We start from the raw sequence: 20,004 nt of genomic DNA, 5'->3' as shown, positions 1-20,004 counted from the left end.
ACTAACTATATATGAAATTTCAATGGTTTTGTGTGAGTAAAATAAGGTTTGGAAAAGGCTAATCCCTAACTATATATGGTCTATAACCAATGGTTTTTTCAGTGAATTTTCAAGGTTTTGTAAATGCAAATTCCTAACTATATATGGCCTAAAACCTATGGTTTTTTCTGTGAATTTCAATGGTTTTTTAATAGCAAATATCAAAAGCTGTCAAATGTCAAGTACGTGATAGGTAAAAACTTTTTCGTGTTTATGCACGCTGATGTGCTTTGAACGCTGCCCCCCCCTCCCCTCTTTTCTCTTAGTAGTACTCTCTCTTTGCAGATAGTGAAGAGTAGTTAACGCAGGCCTTTACCCCCGTTGTAATCCGTCGTGCCTGCTTGTCTCTCCATTTGATTGATTGTTATCCAAGCATTTACTGTTTTACAATTGATTCTCTTTGGTTCATTCTCTATTTACAAACAAGCACAAAGTCGCAATACTCTGTTTAGTCTTTGCAGATAGTGAAAAATCGTGAAAAATCGTGTAAAAAAATAAAATTAATCGAGCAAAATCAGTAGGCCACTAATTGGATCTCTTTTTGACCTCGCTAAAATAGAAATATTAGGAACAACCCTTCATGAGAAATACGAAAATAGTGAGATGAACTGAGCTCCACACCATGAGGGCTGCAAGACAGCTCGGCTCCGTCACCCACCCGCCCAAAATAACGACAAACCCTATGCAAATATTAAAAATATATACAACACACCAGCAAAGAAACAGGGTAAAACATTTTATTAAATAACTATTTACATAACTATTTTATACTTTTTATTGCCCGATCCGGCTAGCTCAATCGATCGAGCATGAAACTCATGCACTCTGATAGCAAGCGTTGCTACTGATGCTATGCAGACAAAAACTGGTTTTCAGTTTGTACATTTTTCTAGATTTTTCCATCCAAGGTTGGTTGAGTTTGTAGAACGATGGCTTCAGATTTTCAACATACGGTGTGGTGGCGCGGACTGGGAGGGGGCGCTTCGCTCCTGCCCCCTCCCCAAGTAAGATTTTCATACGTGAAAGTACGTTAATGGTTTTGGTCCTTGAGTTGCTTCGATGTCACTGCCATTCTCAAATGGCATAAGTTCTGGATGTTGGGTGCCATAGTTCAGAGTTCTGAGCAGCGCTTGTAACACTGTCTGAAGCTTATTTCCACCTACTGCAGCTTCACTATTCTCAAAGTAAGTGAGGGTCGTTTGTGGACCTGACTGCATTTGAAAACAATGTGATATGGTACCTCCCTAAACCGCTTGACGGAGGCCCCCGAGGGGCGGTGTGATGGCACGGACTCGGAGAAGACGCTTGGCTCCGACCCCCTCCCCAAGTCTTATAGCACCGGTTTAGCCTGAGATCGCCCCCGACATAGGCGGCCGGCTCCCGGGGTCCGGCGGAACTTTTTGCCTTTTGATGACTCTTCTATTCTGGACCTTGTCCCACAGTCCGTTTGACCTGCAGACACGCTGTAGTGGGGCGCCCCTTTACCGTTTTAGTTGCCATTCCGCCCGCTTTTGCTACACTGTGCCTCTTCCGCCATTCAGCTGTTTACCGCCCGCTCTTGCGACTACAGCGTCTCGCTCACCATGTAGTTGAGTTGCTCCCGCTCTTGCGATGCAACGATAAGCGACTGCCACAGGACTCTCAAAATGGCGGCCGGCTCTTCAGATTTGGGCGTGGTCCACTAAAATGGCCCTGGGACACCTTGGAACTCGGACGCTTCCCTGATAGGGCTTGGGTCCCATTCTCGAAAGCGTCCCCTCAGCCGTGAAGATTCTACAAAAGTCTTGGGGGCCCCCGACTCCCGCAGGCTTCTGGTGGGGAGCGGCTGCCATGTTTGCTCGTGGAATGGCCACGACGGAGCTACGAGATGGTAGTGCTCTCATGCTGACGCCAGCTTTAGTCTGAAACATCCAGAAACACTGTAGACTACCAATTCGATCAGTTCCGGTAGCGCCCCAACATGACCCGGTAGAGAAGAACTTGCCCTCCCCTCTTTGACTGATGGTTCTTGTTGCCTGTCCCCTCTGTTGTCATTTAACAGAACTTTTTGGACTGCTGAAAGGGGTTGTGTTCCGAACGCTGGTTGGTGGAGACATTTTGACTATATTCTTGACCTACGTTGTCGCGTAATGCGTTATATGACACGCCGCGTTAGCGCACCCGGAAGTGATCCGGGGCGCGGCGCGCAGCGCGTAACGTAAGCATAACAGGTCATGTGACTTGTTAATAAAACTTTTTATTGGTTCATTTTACTTTTGTTATTTTAATAATGAAAAGCTTGGTCATATGACCTAAAAAATACGCTTTTTATCGATTTCGAACTTTTTTTTTTTAAACATATATGTTATAATATTCCAGGCTAATGTACTTTCCCGGAAAATTTACAACTGTCCTGCAAGTAAAATATATTCCTTTTTCGAGAAAAAGGGCGTTTCTTCGTCCCATGACGGGGCCGTTGAGTAAAAGAGACTCGGCCTGCTGTCTTAGTCGCCGATACGCCTGATTATCAGATTCTTATCGATCACTTTATGTTGCAGGAGTGGAAAACACAACTGCCCTTGACCATTTATCTTTACTGCGTTCCTACGTATTATACCTTTTATCCGTCATGTAATTGGACTGCTTTATTTCACTTGCCTTTTACTGATTCGAAAACAGTGACTAAAAGTAAAAACTTTACCAATGTAAATACTACTACCATGTTTTGTTTTAAAAACATTTATTGTGAAAATGTCAGTATACAAATACGGGCCTATAACCACGTGGGCCGGCCACGGAGCAAACTGAAATCGTATATGATGAGGAGACATTTACATTATAGAGGAACGTAACGAGCGGGCCATTAGGTTGCAAGAACTAAGGTGTCTAACAGTTGCGGAATCGGTGGACGTACATTTTGTAATTAAATTACGACAGGGCCACTTACAAAAAAATCATCTAGATATACATTTGCGGGCAAGTACCATGGGTGACATTAATTCGAACTTTCAATAGTACAGTAATCAATAACACATCAGAACTTAATATCAATAGGGATGTCAAAATATTCAATCAATTCTCGTCCCCGCCCGCCATGAGCATCAAAACTGCATTCATATCTCGTGATATCAAGGTTGTTCAACCAGTACACAACAAGGAGTTACGAGTCCCATTTATACCGGCGCCATTTTGGGCGAGGCCGGGCAGGTGCAAGATATAGTCAAAATGTCTCCACCAACCATCGGCCAGACCAGAACCCATTTCGGCCCTTTATGCTACAAGATGGTGTCTTCCATTCAGAAAATATTGTTGACAGCATTTTGAAAGGAAAGATAAACAGCCGTTCTCCTAGTGAGTCTCACATTGTTACATTTAGGAAGAATGTTGAAGAGTAGTATGTGGAAAATCTGAAGCCATTTTTCTACAAACTCTCAATCAGCCTCGGATGGAAAAAAAAATCCTGAAGAATGTACAAACTGAAAACCAATTTTTGTCTGTATAGCATCAACAGCAACTCTTGAGTCAGCTTTGTGTGAAGCCGCCATTTTGATTCAATCAATAACGTCCCCCTGCACACATTCAGGGACCTGGTCGTGTCTTCAGGTGAAACGGATTGTGGCACAAGAAGCAGAAAGGAAAAGGAAAAAAGTTCCGCCGGACCTCGGGAGCTGGCCGCCTATGTCATGTGCGATCTTTGGCCACACCAGGGCGATAGTGAAGCTGCAGCAGGTGCAAATAAGCTTCAGACAGTCTTACAAGCACTGCTCAGAACTCTCAACTATGGCACTCAACATCCAGGACTTGCCATTCGGATCTTGGCGCCTTGTGCTGGTTCCGACCTATTCACACATCGGTCCACTACTGACATCACCTCATAAGCCAACGGGGCACCCCACGCCGACTTTCGGCGCAGCATTGTAGGATGGCCACACCAGTGCGGCAACTTGCTGGACACCACCTCGGTGCCATCCGGATCTCGGCGCGTTCGAGTCACTGTACCGCAAGAGTGACCGGAACTCAGCTGGACACGCCGTCTTTCGGCGCAGCATTGTAGGATGGCCACACCAGTGCGGCAATTTGCTGGACACCACCTCGGTGCCATCCGGATCTCGGCGCGTTCGAGTCACTGTACCGCAAGAGTGACCGGAACTCAGCTGGACACGCCGTCTTTCGGCGCAGCATTGTAGGATGGCCACACCAGTGCGGCAACTTGCTGGACACCACCTCGGTGCCATCCGGATCTCGGCGCGCTGTGCTGCCTTCGGCCTACTGTAGCCGCAAGTGCGGACGCAACTCAGTTGGACGGCGAGTGAAACGCTAAGGGGCGCCGCACTGCAGCCGAGGAGCCTCCATCTTGGGGGAGACGCACAGCCCCCACTGACTGACGCGACCTTACAGGCCAACGGGGCGCCCCACGCCGACTTTCGGCGCAGCATTGTAGGATAGCCACACCAGTGCAGCAACTTGCTGGACAACAACTCGGTGCCTTCCGGATCTCGGCTCGTTGTGCTGCCTTCGGCCTATTCGCAAATCGGTCCGCTACTGACGCCGCCTCACGTGCCAACGGATTTTCTACGCTTTTTGAAGCCCTATGCCGCATAACAGGTCATGTGACTTGTTTATAAAACTTTTCATTGGTTCATTTTACTTTTGGTTTCCTAATGATGGAAGGCTTGGTCATATGACCTAAAAATAACACTTTTCATTGGTTTAGAACATTTTTTTTCCCAAACGATGAAAGCCCCACCTTGTTTCTGGATGTTTCAGACTGAAGCTGGCGTCAGCATGAGAGCACCACCATCTCGTGGCTCCGTCGTGGTCATTCCGCGAGCAATCATGGCAGCCGCTCCCCACCGGAAGCCTGCAGGAGTCGAGGGCCCCCAAGACTTTTGTACAATCTTCACGGCTGAGGGGGTGCTTTCGAGAATGGAGCCCAAGCCCTAGCAGGCAAGCGTCCGAGTTCCAAGGTGTCCCAGGGCCATTTTAGTGGACCAGGCCCAAATCCGAAGAGCCGTCCGCCATTTTAAGAATCCAATGGCAGCCGCCTATCGCTGCACCGCAAGAGTGGGCGCAACTCAACTACATGGTGAGCGAGACGCTGTAGCCGCAAGAGCGGGCGATAAACAACTGAATGGAGGATGAGGCACAGTGTAGCAAAAGCGGGCGGAATGGCAACTGAAACGGTAAAGGGGCGCCCCAGTACAGCAGACGAGCCTCCACCTGGGGAGGCCCGTTCACGCCGCCTCCCCCACGCCCCCCCCCCGGGCGCCCCACGCCGTTTTTCGGCGCAGCATTGTAGGATGCCAAAACCAGTGCGGCAAGTTACTGGACATCACCTGGGTGCCATCCACATCTCAGCGCGTTCTGCTGCCTTGGGACTATTCGCACAACAGACCGCTACTGACGAGGCCTCCCCCCGCACCACCCGGGACGCCCCACGCTGTTTTTCTGAGCTGCATTGTAGGAAACCAAAAACCAGTGCGGCACCCAGGTGACATCACCTGGGTGCCGTCCAGAACTCAGCACGTTGTGCTGCCTTGGGACTATTCGCACAAAAGACAGCTACTGACCATTGTTGCTTCTTTTTGCCCAAAAATGTTTATTTTTTTATTTTTATTTTTTTTTAAATATTTTTATTGACGATTTTTACAACAATTTTTTACCCCCCCCTCCCCTCCCCCCCGCACCAGTCAATATCTTTCAACAGCAGGTAAATTTCTGAATAATCACATAAAACAATTCCATTGCGTACTTGCATACTTCCATAATATGTACATCTTATAGCAAAACAAAACGAATTGGGGAAGAAAAAGAAGAACACAGTAGATAAGAAAACATTAATAAAACGCAGTTAAAGGGAAATATAAAGGGGACAGAAGATACCCCAAAGAAGCATATGTAAGGCGTATAAATATTTTTTCACATCCAGCTCTGCACCCCCCTAGGCAGTTGCCATCCTACTTTTCCATTCTAAAATGGGCTTCCACAGCTGTGGTCCCAGTGCTCTACCCTTTTTCCCCCTTCTGGCATAGATAGCTTTCTCCAGATTATACATATGCAGTAACCTAGCCAACCAGTGCTGGAACGGGGGTGGTATCTTATCTTTCCAAGCAGCTGCTATACATAGGCGCAAAACAGCCATGGCCACAAACAAAAACCCCCCATTTTGATTTTGCTGTGAGTTACTCCCCTCTAGTCCTAGTAGTATTACTTCTGGTGTCAGCTTCAATTTATATGCCAAGGAGTTATCAAAAAATGTTTCAATACTTTTTATTAGCGGAGAAAGGTTTGGGCACCCCGCAAACATATGCACTATTTCTGCCTCTGTACTGTCGCACCTAGGGCACCTAACCCCCTGTGTTCCTCCCCACTGGGCAATTCTAGCTGGTGTGTAGTAGAGTTTGTATAGCGTCTTGTAGTGTTGTGCCTGCAGTGCCGCTGAACACAGGGTTTCCCGTCCTAATCTTAGTGACCTTAAGAATACGCCCTCTGTTACTCCTATTGCTTCCCTCCATTTAGTCTCATATTTTTCAAGGTCATCCCCTCGATGTTCTATTAGTTCAGCATACAGCCTTTTGATTGAGCAAGATTGGCCCCCCTCAACCATCTGTATTATCGGATTTGCTTTAAAACCCATCGGTCCACCTCGTTTATTACCTAGAAAGCTTCTTAGTTGTAAATATTTAAAAAAGGTCCTATTGCTAACACCAAATTCCTGCTGGATTTCTGTGAATTGCCTTACCCCTGCCTCCCCTATTAGATCTCCCAAGTTCTTAATTCCCAAACGAACCCATTCCTTAAATATAGCATCCGCAAATATTTCTGTGGGCAGCATTGGATCCTCCATTAATCTAGTGTGTGCATGAAGTCTTCCCAAGCCAAAACTTTTCTTGAATGCTTTCCATATTTTACCAGCAGCTTCTAGCGTCTTGAACCTGGTCCGCTTAAAATAGCTTGGCTCCGAGTATCTAAGGAAAGCATTGTTTGTCTCCCCGCCAAGTATTATCCCGTACACCTCTGTTGATCCCGTAGGAATCTCAATTTCCCCCTCAGCACCACCCAATAAACCCGTCATCTGCTGTAATGCTGCCGCCCAGTAATACATTTTGAAATCTGGCAACGCCCATCCCCCCCTGTCTCGTGGTAATGACATGTACTTCAATGCTCTTCTCGTCTTCCCCTGGGACCAAACAAATCGATTTACCATATTCTCCAACTTATTGAACCAACTCATACTAAAAAACAGCGGAATTGTTCTAAATAAATACAGAAATTTCGGCAACAAGTTCATTTTTACGTAGTTTACTCTACCTACTATGGACATATGTAAATTATTTACCCTATCCAGATCTTTCTTTGCTTTTGTAATAATGGGATTAATGTTAATTTCCACCAATTTTTCCAGTTCAGCCGTGATCGTAACACCTAAATACATCCCCTCCTCAACCACCCTTGCACCTGTACATATTGTGTAGACATTCTTTATAATTTGTGACTTGCTTTTGTTCAGAGCGTACCCTGCTATTCTTCCGAACCGATCTGCCTCTAATTCTATTTCCCTTATTGCATCTATTGGGCTAGGTGTAATGACCGCAATGTCATCTGCATATGCTAGGACCTTAATATCTCCCCTGCTAGTGTTTATTGGATTAATTCGATCGTTCTGCTCTAACCTCAATATGAAGGGGTCGATGTACATAGCAAATAATAGGGGCGAGCAAGGGCATCCTTGCCTAGTGCCCCTTGTAATATCCAGGGGTCTAGTGCGGCCAGAGTTCACCCTAACACAGGCAGTAGGGTTCGTATAGAGTGTTTAAATGTATTTACAGTTTTTGTTACGTTCGTTATATATTTATAAAGTTAATAAAGTTTTATAATCCTACTTTGTTGGAGTACTATATATTTTTAAAAATCGGGTGAATGGGGCCTTGAATCGGGTTATTGTCATGTGTGGGCTTTGGAAGTGTGCTGCTGCAGGATCGGACATTTCAAACTCAAATGCACGTTCTTTTTCTTACCTTTCCAAAGCATGGAGCGCAATAGCAGGCAGAGAAAGGGTGATGCAAGTGTTGAACACTGCCTGGCCTGGCAAGTTGCTGGCAGTGCCACCCCCCCGCCCGCTCCTGAAAGAGGGCACACACACACCGCCGCCCCGAGTACTTCACATATCTTTAAAAGACCATGCGCTTGTTAATGAGGCTTAAATGGTTTATCACCCCTTCTAGAGCCCCTGCATCGGCCCTCTGACGTTTCCTGGAAGAATTAGCACGTAACACAATACCAAGCCCTGTCAGCTGAAACCCCCGAGGAATCGGGTTTTTGCTTGCAGGAATCGGGAGGCGGGAGACTAGCACTGAAATCGGTAGTCTCACGCCTGAATCGGGAGGGTTGGCATGTCTGGATTCTCTGCAGCTGGGGCCATAAACTACATCCGCAGGGCTAGGTGATAGCCTGGGACCGGCCTGGACAATCGGACACAGAGGAAGAGGAGTGTCAGAGGGTGCGGTAGTGAATAGGGTGAAAGGGAGGTGTCGGGCGGGCACAGGGTGTGATTCTCAGGGAAGAGCAGCGCAGATGCGGGGAAGTTTATGGCCCAAGCATGAGAGAGAGAGCGGGGGTGACCAGTGCGTGGGGGAGATGCTTGTGAGGGTGGGGAGCCGTGCTGAGAATCGACGGCGTGCAGAGAGTGGGTCTGGTCAAGGCATCTAAAATGGCTGCCGTGCACGACAAAATGGTGCCATTGGAAAAAAGGCAAGATGGCGCATACAATGTTTATCAATAAGGATTCATTTATAACAAAATATTTTATCGCAGTGACAAATTGGCGGTCAACACTTCCTGATTTCCATCGAATCGAACGTTAACAGACGTCACGCAGCAAAAAAAAAAAAAAAAAACGCTCACGCACAGCCGCTGGAAGACATGTATCAACATATATGAGCCTCCTCAGCCACCCTCAGAAAACATAAGGGATCAGGATACGTCTCCGCACCCCCTTATACCTAGCAATTTAATTAAAACAAAACACAAAATGACGAATTCCCGTTTCGCTACCAGTTTGCGGCCCAGTTCGCGGCCCGAGAAGTGCTTCTACCGTGAAAAATCAATTTTTTTTTATTTTCCCCACGGGACCCTTTAATAACCCCAACAGCATTCCTAGGGGGTCAAGAAGGGTCTACCTTGCTCCCTTTCATTAAATTCCCCCTTCGTTTTTCACCTCTTCTTCTGTCTCGATCCTACCGAGAGATAAGATGGCGGCCGCTCCGGACTGTTTAGAATGTTGACAGACACCGGAAAGCCAATCAGCTTCGCATCGCAAAGTTCCGTTTCGCGAAAAGTAAGCGGGGCGGAGCGCAGCCCGGAGCGCTGTTACAGATATATATCTTGTTTTGAACGTTAATTTCTCAAAATCCACTGGAGCACATATTTTGAGACCTAGCAAAGGCACATCGGGCTAACAGTCCCTACAATTTTGCCAAGTTTCGTGCAAATCCATTCAGCCGTTCGAGCTAAAAGTGAGGCCAAAGGCCCTATGGAAATTAACATGGGAAAAACGCGTTTTGGGACCCCCCTTTTTTCTCGGCCCCCCCTTGACGAAACCCCCCCAAATTTTCAAGGGCTGCTCAGAAACAAAATGTGCCATTTTCCTGAAAATTTCAGCCGATTCCGTCCACAAACGCCAAAGTTATTAGACATAGAATTTTCAAAAATCCCATAGGGAAAAAATCCTAACTATATTTGAAGCCCTCCAATGGGCCTCGGACTATGTGCCTCATGGTGGAACAGCGTGTGAGGGATCAATGGATGGCACATAGTCCGAGGTCCATTGGAGGGCTTCAAATGCAACACTTGAATTAATGTGCATGAACCTATACTTGAGACATTGGACTATAAGACCCAGCATTCAGTGCGTGCACCCGAGAAGCCAATTGGATGGTGTCAATCAATTGACTGCTGGGGCGTGTCTTAAGCAGCACAAACTCCTTGTTGTGCCTCTGATGAGAGCGAAAGCTCAGAAACGCGTCAGGCTACTACTTCCGACATGTGAACTGTAAAGAAGCTGGACTATGGCGCTATCTTTTACCCGAATAAATGCCTTTGGCCACATGCTGCTGTGTGCGACCTTGCCTGTGGGTATTTGGAGCATGATGTAACACGCGGCAGCCCAGCCGCGAAGGACCTCACTACCCTGCGAACATAGGGGGCCACAGGGCTCGGAGTCCTGCCGAGCTCTCATGGTGGAACAGCGTGTGAGGGATCAATGGATGGCACATAGTCCGAGGCCCATTGGAGGGCTTCAAATGCAACAGTTGAATTAATGTGCATGAACCTATACTTGAGACATTGGACTATAAGACCCAGCATTCAGTGCGTGCACCGAGAAGCCAATTGGATGGTGTCAATCAATCGACTGCTGGGGCGTGTCTTAAGCAGCACAAACTCCTTGTTGTGCCTCTGATGAGAGCGAAAGCTCAGAAACGCGTCAGGCTACTACTTCCGACATGTGAACTGTAAAGAAGCTGGACCATGGCGCTATCTTTTACCCGAATAAATGCCTTTGGCCACATGCTGCTGTGTGCGACCTTGCCTGTGGGTACTTGGAGCATGATGTAACACGCGGCAGCCCAGCCGCGAAGGACCGCACTACCCCGCGAACATAGGGGGCCACAGGGCTCGGAGTCCTGCCGAGCTCTCATGGTGGAACAGCGTGTGAGGGATCAATGGATGGCACATAGTCCGAGGCCCATTGGAGGGCTTCAAATGCAACAGTTGAATTAATGTGCATGAACCTATACTTGAGACATTGGACTATAAGACCCAGCATTCAGTGCGTGCACCCGAGAAGCCAATTGGATGGTGTCAATCAATCGACTGCTGGGGCGTGTCTTAAGCAGCACAAACTCCTTGTCGTGCCTCTGATGAGAGCGAAAGCTCAGAAACGCGTCAGGCTACTACTTCCGACATGTGAACTGTAAAGAAGCTGGACTATAGCGCTATCTTTTACCCGAATAAATGCCTTTGGCCACATGCTGCTGTGTGCGACCTTGCCTGTGGGTACTTGGAGCATGATGTATATATATATATACAATAATTTTGGCCATTAATAGTGCTAGTGAGAACACTGGCCAATATATTGACTATTTTCTGCAGAGCTTAGTCAAATCTCTTCCTAGTTATATCCAGGATACAGGAGATTTTCTTGTGAAAATGAGAGATATGGGGTGGACAGATGATCTATATCTAATAACATTGGATATAGAATCATTATATACAAGCATTGATCATGTGCAGGGTCTTGAAGCTGTCAAATATTATTTGGCTAGTAGTAGCAGTGAGTACTATGAACATAATAAGGTTATTGTTGAACTTATCGATTGGTGCCTCAACAATAACTTTTTTCTCTCAATAATGAGATCTATAAACAACAACGGGTGTAGCTATGGGGGCCTGTTTCTCCCCCAGTTATGCATGTTTACATGTAGGCTGGTGGGAGGAACATGTCCTACGTAGGAAGCACAGGGTACCATTCACCGAGCATGTGGCTGCATATTTTAGATACATCGATGATGTGTTTAAGTTATGGCGAGGCGACATAAGTGAAGCAGAGGAATTCATAGCTGATATTAACATCAATTCTATGAATTTAACATTTACATCCCACATACATAAAACTCAAATAGAATTTTTCGACGTGAGGCTTCACGTCAAGGATGGTAAACTTGAGAGTACGCTCTACAGGAAGCCTAAATCTGGGAACATTACGTTATATGGCAATAGTTCCCACCCTAGATGCCTGATAGCAAGCATACCATATGGATACATTTTTAGATTAAAGCGAATATGCAGCAACGAGGAAGATCTATATAGGTGCCAGGAAGACATGCGGCAGAGGCTTAAAGCTAGGGCGTATAATGATAAGATCATTGGGGAGGCTATTAAGAAAGCTTCTAAGCGCCCCAGAAAAACCCTCTTCCAAAAAGATAGCTCGGCGAATGTGTCCAATAGAAGTAACAACAATGATACCCCACGTTTGATTACTACTTTCTCCAAACAAGAAAGGAAAATTAGAGTGATTGTTTGTCGTCCTTAAACATTGGCCTATGTTCTAACTGACAACATCTTACATGATCGGTTGGCCTTGTCACCTCCCATCACATTCAGAAAAGGGAGATCTATGGGAATTGATCTTGATAAAAATTCCCCTGAAACAAGAAAACCGGTTCCCTGGTTACAGCCTGCCAAGGGATTCAAAAGATGCACGGTGTGTAGAGCTTGTAAGTTTGGCACAAACAAGACAACTTATTGCACTCCCTTTGAAGTTACTCCAGTTCCCATTAAAGGCAGCTATAACTGCAAAACAGAATATGCTGTTTACGTTCTGACGTGCTCCTGTGGGCTTAATTACGTGGGTAGTACGAAGCTTCAGGTGCACGTCAGAATTTTGCAGCATCTTAGAGCCATCCTTCATAACGATTCTGCATACCCTGTGGCACGACATTTTAATGTATGTCACAACAAGGATATTAACTGTCTTTCCTACTATGTGATTCGTGCTGTACCAAAATCTAAGAGAGGCGGCAACAGGGAGCGTCATTTAAGACAATCGGAAACTCATCCTTGAATTAGACAGTAAATGGCCGCATGGGTTAAACAACACAGAAGATATGTATAATTTTCTGTAATATTCTAATGTGTTACAATGGCCCACTGTTTTGAAGATAATCAAGTTTAATGAATGTGACTCATCTGCTGCTATGTAAATGAATTTTCCCCTTTTTTAAACTTTTTTAAGACTAGTTATTAAAATGAAATTTTTTAGCATATGATCATTCATTTAATATGAATTTTAATGGTAAATTTTCCGGACGGAAATTTTTCTATTAACAATAATAATGCGTGTTTGCTAGTGTAACATAATATGAACTGGTCTTATTGTAAATAATACTGCACTTCATAATTATATTTGTTTATAGATTTCATTGCACAAATATGCACTACATTGCACTTTAGTAATAAGTTTGCACTTTGACAAATCGATCCACTTTTGCACTTTGCTGAACGCATGTTCTGAATTTATCCTGAGAGCAGGGCTGCATCGTAAATGATGCAGCCTAGACAGACAAGAGCTGCTTAAAAAATATGAGATCTTTTTCTTCTCTAGCGGATTTATCCGGATTAAAATGAACTTTGTATTTATACAACAATAATGACAATCTTTCTTGCTTTGATATATATATTCAGTTTAAATGCACTGTTTTTATATTGTCAATACATGCATTAATGTTCCGATTCGAATATTTGCTGTATTTAGGAATAAGAAGTCTTTTGTTTCTGTCTGTGACCATGTGACCGTAACAAGCAATAGTGGGTGTTCACTTTATGCATATAAAAAAGAGCAATGACGCAGTATTTAAGCTGAATGTGATCAAGGGCTGTAATAGCCCGAAACGCGTCGTTTGCAGGCTGTACCATCAATAAAGATCTTCTTTACCTGAGCTGTGGGGTCCGAGTCTCCTTCTTCGCCGCCGGCACTGCGGGCTGGGAGTGGTGGGAGTTATCCTTGGATGTCTATATATATATATATATATAAGGAGACTAGATATATTGTTGAATTGGATAATATGTATCCCAATGGATTAAATACAAGAGAGGATTTGCATAATTTTTTATAAACATTTTTAGGATTTGTATTCCTCTGTCCAAATTATACTGTCACTAACATCTCCGCTTTGAACTGATGTACCTGTTTCTAGCAGCTCATGAGGGTATGAATTTCTGTATTATGATTTGGATATTGAGTAGCTTGTAACCTGATTGTTTGCAAAAAGAAATCATGACATTTTATTATATTTTTCACTTCCCGAGTATTCCCTGAGGTGTGTAGCACACACTTTTACTTTTTAAGGGTCAATCTGTAAATACACTTTCTCACACTTACATTAGTTTAAGGAATTCCTGTTGTGGATTTTATTGTGCATAAGGTTGTCTCATCATAGAAAAGAAAAATGAAAAGGGAGGATTTTTTATTTTTTTATAAAGCACTCTAGGAGGACAACGCAGGGTGTTTTCAATACAGCACTTATCACTATAAAACCACACAACAAAGAGGACTTAGAGGAGCAAATAAAATCAAATAAGCATTGACATTACTCGATATTGATTATTTGATAGACAACGGTTTGTTATTAAACATGGTGTTAAAAGGTTTATAATAAGATTTGCCAAAGACAAGGTGCTATTGGTGAGTTGTATTTAAGAATATTTTTCTACCATTTTAAATATTTTTATTGTAAATAGATATTTATGATGAATTACAGATATTATTGGCACTTAGCACTTTGGTCAAGTTGAAGCAAATTAATTGGAGCTTTCAACATGTGCACTGTTTACACCATGAGCAATATGGAAATTACAAACTGGTTGCTATGCATAGTAATTGTTATATTATTTTGTGGAATAATATACATAGGTGACATCAATGTATTCATACAGTTTAAAATGATTTTTATATTGAGTTTAAAAATTGTGTAAATATAAAAAAGCATCTGCAATGCAGCCATAACAATGCTTTATTTAACATGAAATGTAAAAAAGTATTTCCTCAATTTCCATGAAGGTGGTCATGTGACACACTGGTGGGAGGGTGTATGCAAAGAGAGAAAAAAACTTTAAAAGGTACTCTGTGTGTAAACAAGAGCAATTGATGCTTGAAACGCGTCACCGCTGAGAGATTGAATATAATAAAATCTGCCTAACCTGAGTACGCTGTTGGGTCCATCTCTTCATTCCGCCGCAAGGAGGTTGTGAAGACTGTTTGTGCATTTTGTCACAGAAGCGAGTTGTCTCCAGTGATGGTACCTCCTACACTGAAGCGGCCACGTTAATTCAACTAGAGGTCAGGATTCCGGGGAGGAATATAACGCGTGGCTCCCTGTTGCTGCTGTTCATTGATCCGCAAAGCCGAAAGGAGAGCGTGGGCGACGGGTCAGAGGACCAGTTGAAAACGCGAAGCTAACGGTGAGTGGCAAACATTCAGCATATGCACAGGTGTGGAGGTTTACAGCTTAAAAGGAAAGGCTCTAAGAACGGCTCGGGCTCCGGCCGCAAGAAGTTCAACAGATAAAGATTAAAAAATTAATCCTCTCAAGCACCGAACTAAAACAATTATGTCAGCAAGTTTGGAACGGGAACGTGAGGCAGCAGCGGAGGAATTATTTGGGAACCTGCCGCAAGCCAATGCTAGCGCCAAAACATTATTAAATGAAACTAATACTGCAAACCAAGATATCAAGCAACTTTTAAAGGCTCTGGAGAAAAAAAAAACAGAAATAACTAAGTGGTGGGAACATAAGTCCTTAACTAAATATGAAGAGGCAGGACGTGTTCCCAGAGGTTTGCGAATATTACTTGCACCCAGTTTTGAAGACCCTAACCCGGCTATGCTGAAGGAATAGGGTGAAAGTAATTTATTAGCCTCAATGAATTTGGTGAAAATTTTAATCAAGTATGCGTTATTAAATCGGCAGACCTTGCTGGAAGAAATAGCAAAAATCATTGAAGAACTGGATAAAGTTACTCAGGTGGAGCAGAAGGAGTTAATTACAAAGACACGCAAAGAAATAAGTGAGAGGTTACGCAAACATGAAGAAAGGATTAAAACGGGAAAGGTTCACAAATTCGCACGTGATCAAAAAGACTATAAACTCTGACAAATTTATACTTTCTCACGTAAATTTGACCATGCTAAAAAATTGCGAGTTACTGTTACCAAGACAAACGCAACGCAACAGAAAGGTCAGAACAACCAAGGTAACACAGTGTCAGAGTCTGATCCCGACGGCTTCAGCATGAACAAAATATTCGATTTAGGAGAAGAAATAAATGTTTTAGTCGAGGATCGCCTTCAAACTCTCCACCCCAGAATGCGGAACAATCAAACAGGAAAGGGCGCAAAGCAAATCGGAGAGCAAGGAGGAAATGCGGCAAAGCAACCGCAGCATTATCAAAAAAAAAAGCCCTGGTTCAGCAAGAAGAAGCAATAATCGACTGTACAGTCACCAATTTATCCATTGAAACCCTAACAGCTGCTGAGGAACAACTATTAGCATTGGGGCTTAATTTTTGCCCAGGAAGCTCATTTAATTATACCAGCACTAGGGCGGACATTTTCTGCTTCATCAGAAAATTGAAATTAAAAAAGTTTTTTGCATCCATGGAAACCAATAATGCTGAAGATGTAAATACCATCACAAGTACATCAAATAAACATGAATCTCTATTGGCTGCCGCGAAAGATGCCAAATCATTATTAACTTTAACTGATTTGGGCAAACAAAATAAACAACAGAAAATATTCCCCCAAAAAATGGACATTGTTACACAACCAGAAGCAACGGAAATTCCTAATACTCAAAACGAGCTGCATGACATAGGCATCAAACAGAGGGGAGCGGGAGAAAGTCCAGTTAAGACCAAAAGTACATTTATTCCGATGATGCCTAAAGACGCGGTAGACATTTTTCACGAATGTGTAGTGGATGAATTAAAACAATTGAATCGGAAAGTGAAGAGAAATAAGTATGAGCAGACACACAAAGATGAGCAATATACCAGATTAATTGACAAACTCAACAAGAACAATGAGATTGTAATAAATAAATCGGACCAGGGGGGCAATATTGTTCTCTGGCAGAAAAAGGATTATGTAACGGAAGCCATGAGACAATTGGAGAATGTGGATTGCTATGTGAAAACCAACGGTCTGGAATATAAAAAGGTCAAGGATGGTTTGCGAAAGCGTTTGATGTCTTACAAAAAGGAGGGGTTGATAACATCAACAGAATTTGGCTTTCTGCATAATGAAAACCCTGTGTTGCCCAGTTTGTATCTAATACCCAAGATACATAAGATGAAACATCCGGTACCTGGTAGACCGATTATTTTGGCAATTCACAGCATGAGCGAGAATATCTCCAGATAAATTGACTTCTTTTTACAGGATCATGTGAAAAATCTAACCAGCTACGTCCAGGACACTGGGGATTTGTTAGAAAAATTTAACTCTATTGAATGGCAAGAAGACTGGTGTATGTTAACACTTGATATAGAATCGTTATACACCAGTATAGAACATGATAAAGGTATAAAAGCCATAGAGCATTATTTAGGTCACAGATCCTGTGAATATTAAAGTCACAACAAAATGTTAATTGAATTGGTAGATTGGTGTCTGCACAACAATTTCTTTATGTTTGGCAAGGACATTTGGAGGCAGATTAGAGGGGTGGCGATGGGATCCTATTTCTCCCCCAGCTACGCATGTTTGCATGTGGGCTGGTGGGAGGAGCGGGATCTCATCCCCACTCCAGGTTTTGATCATGTGCGGCATTGGATTGGAGATTCATTGATGACGTTTTTTACGTATGGGAAGGGGATGAAATCAGTGATGTCAAGTTTGTTGAGTCACTCAATAAGAACAAAAGCAACCTCTTCTTTACATCCAATGTCAGTAAAAACAAATCTGAATTCCTCGACGTCCAGGTAGCAATAACTGATTGCACAATCATAACATCTTTATTCCGCAAACAAACTGCTGGCAATAGCGTTTTGCATGCCAGCAGTGGTCATCCTCGACACGTTATTGAAAGTATCCCATGCGAGAACTTTTACGCCTTAAAAGAATATGCAGCACTTCAGAAATCTTTGAAAAATGTTTGCAAGAAATGATAGGCGTCTAAAAGCAAGAGGGTACAAGGAAGCGACTCTAACTAATGCTCTTGCAAAAGCTCAGGAATGAACCACTGTTCTCAACATCTAAGATTGTCGAGCCAGATAATGATGAAACACCACGCTTGATTTTATCATATAGCAAACAGGAAAGGAAGATAAAATCAATCATCAAGAAAAAGTAGCCAATAGTACTAACAGATGGCATCCTAGGTAGTAATTTACCTGATATTCCAACGATAACATATAGAAGAGCATTGAGTATGCGAAATAAACTAGTCAAAGCCAACCCAGAACTAGGTAGTGGTAGTACCTGGTTAACACTAAAGAATGGTGTTTTCAAATGTTCTGCCTGTCGAGCATGTAAATTCTGAACAAATACAACACATTTCAACTCCCCTTTCTCCAAAGAGCCAATTGCCATCCTAGGGAATTTTAACTGTCGGACTGAGTATGCTGTGTATGTCCTGGAGTGCACCTGCGGCTTACGTTATGTGGGAAGCACAAAGCTGCAGGTGCACGTCAGGATATTGCAGCATCTCAGGGCAATCGTCAATAATAACAACGCCTACCCTGTGGCACGTCACTTTAAAACTACACACTGCAACGACTTAGCCTGCTTATCATATTATGTGATAGATGCAGTAGCGCCACTTAGAAGAGGAGGAAATAGGGACAAATTGCTGAGGAGAAAGGAGACTAGATATATTGTTGAATTGCATAGTACGTATCCCAATGGATTAAATACAACAGAGGATTTGCGTAATGTTTTATAAAAAAGTTTAGGATTGGTATTCCTCTGTCCAAATTATGCTGTCACTAACAACTCCGCTTTGAACTAATGTACCTGTTTCTAGCAGCTCATGAGGGTATGAATTTCTGTATTATGATTTGGATATTGAGTAGCTTGTAACCTGATTGTTTGCTAAAAGAAATCATTAAATGTTATTATATTTTTCACTTCCCGAGTATTCCCTGAGGTGTGTAGCACACACTTTTACTTTTTAACGGTCACTTGTAAAAAAAAGTTTGGAAATACACTTTCTCACACGTACATTAGTTTAAGGAATTCCTGTTGTGGATTTTTTGTACATAAGGTTGTCTCATCATAGAAAAGAAAAATGGAAAGGGAGGATTTTTTTTTTATAAAGCACACTAGGAGGACAACACAGGGTGTTTTCAATACAGCACTTATCACTTTAAAACCACACAACAAAGAGGACTTAGAGGAGCGGATAAAATCAAATAAGCATTGACATTACTCGATATTGATTATATGATAGACAACGGTTTGTTATTAAACATGGTGTTAAAAGGTTTATAATAAGATTAACCAAAGACAAGGTGCTATTGGTGAGTTGTATTTAAGAATATTTTTCTACCATTTTAAATATTTTTATTGTAAATAGATATTGTAAATAGATATTTATGATGAATTACAGATATTATTGGCACTTAGCACTTTGGTCAAGTTGAAGCAAATTAATTGGAGCTTTCAACATGTGCACTGTTTACACCATGAGCAATATGGAAATTACAAACCGGTTGCTATGCATAGAAATTGTTATAATATTCTGTGGACTAATATTCATATGTGACATCAATGTATTCATAGAGTTGAAACTTATTTTTATATTGAGTTTAAAAATTGTGTAAATATAAAAAGGCATCTGCAATGCAGCCATAACAATGCTTTATTTAACATGAAATGTAAAAAAGTATTTCCTCAATTTCCATGAAGGTGGTCATGTGACACACTGGTGGGAGGGTGTATGCAAAGAGGGAAAAAAACTTTAAAAGGTACGCTGGCGCGGTGCTCTGTGTGTGAACAAGAGCACTTGATGCTTGAAACGCGTCACCGCTGAGAGGTTGAATATAATAAAATCTGCCCAACCTGAGTACGCTGTTGAGTCCATCTCTTCATTTCGCAGCAAGGAGGTTGTGAAGACTGTTTGTATATATGTATATATATATATATATATATATATATATATATATATATATATATATATATATATATATATATATATATATATATATATATATATATATATATATATATATATATATATATATATATATATATGTATGTATGTATGTATATATATATATATATATTCTCTGCCCCAGCTTGACAAATCACCCCGAAAAAGACAGGAGCTAACCTGAGCAGGGCATTAGTTTTGAAAATTTCGCAAAGATTCGTCTAATAACGTCGAAGATATTGGCAAAACAAAAAACACTTTTACTATGGAAACT

General features: G+C 42.7%; 1 protein-coding gene across 4 annotated transcripts in view; it reads right to left on the bottom strand.

The window, feature by feature from the left end:
- SSC5D (scavenger receptor cysteine rich family member with 5 domains) overlaps positions 1-20,004 on the bottom strand; it is a 315,500-nt gene that overhangs the window by 102,505 nt on the left and 192,991 nt on the right. The window lies entirely within an intron of this gene.

Source organism: Lissotriton vulgaris, chromosome 7 (genome assembly GCF_964263255.1).
Source record: "Lissotriton vulgaris chromosome 7, aLisVul1.2, whole genome shotgun sequence".
NCBI lineage: Eukaryota > Metazoa > Chordata > Amphibia > Caudata > Salamandridae > Lissotriton > Lissotriton vulgaris.
This window is presented reverse-complemented; position numbering and strand designations above follow the sequence as displayed.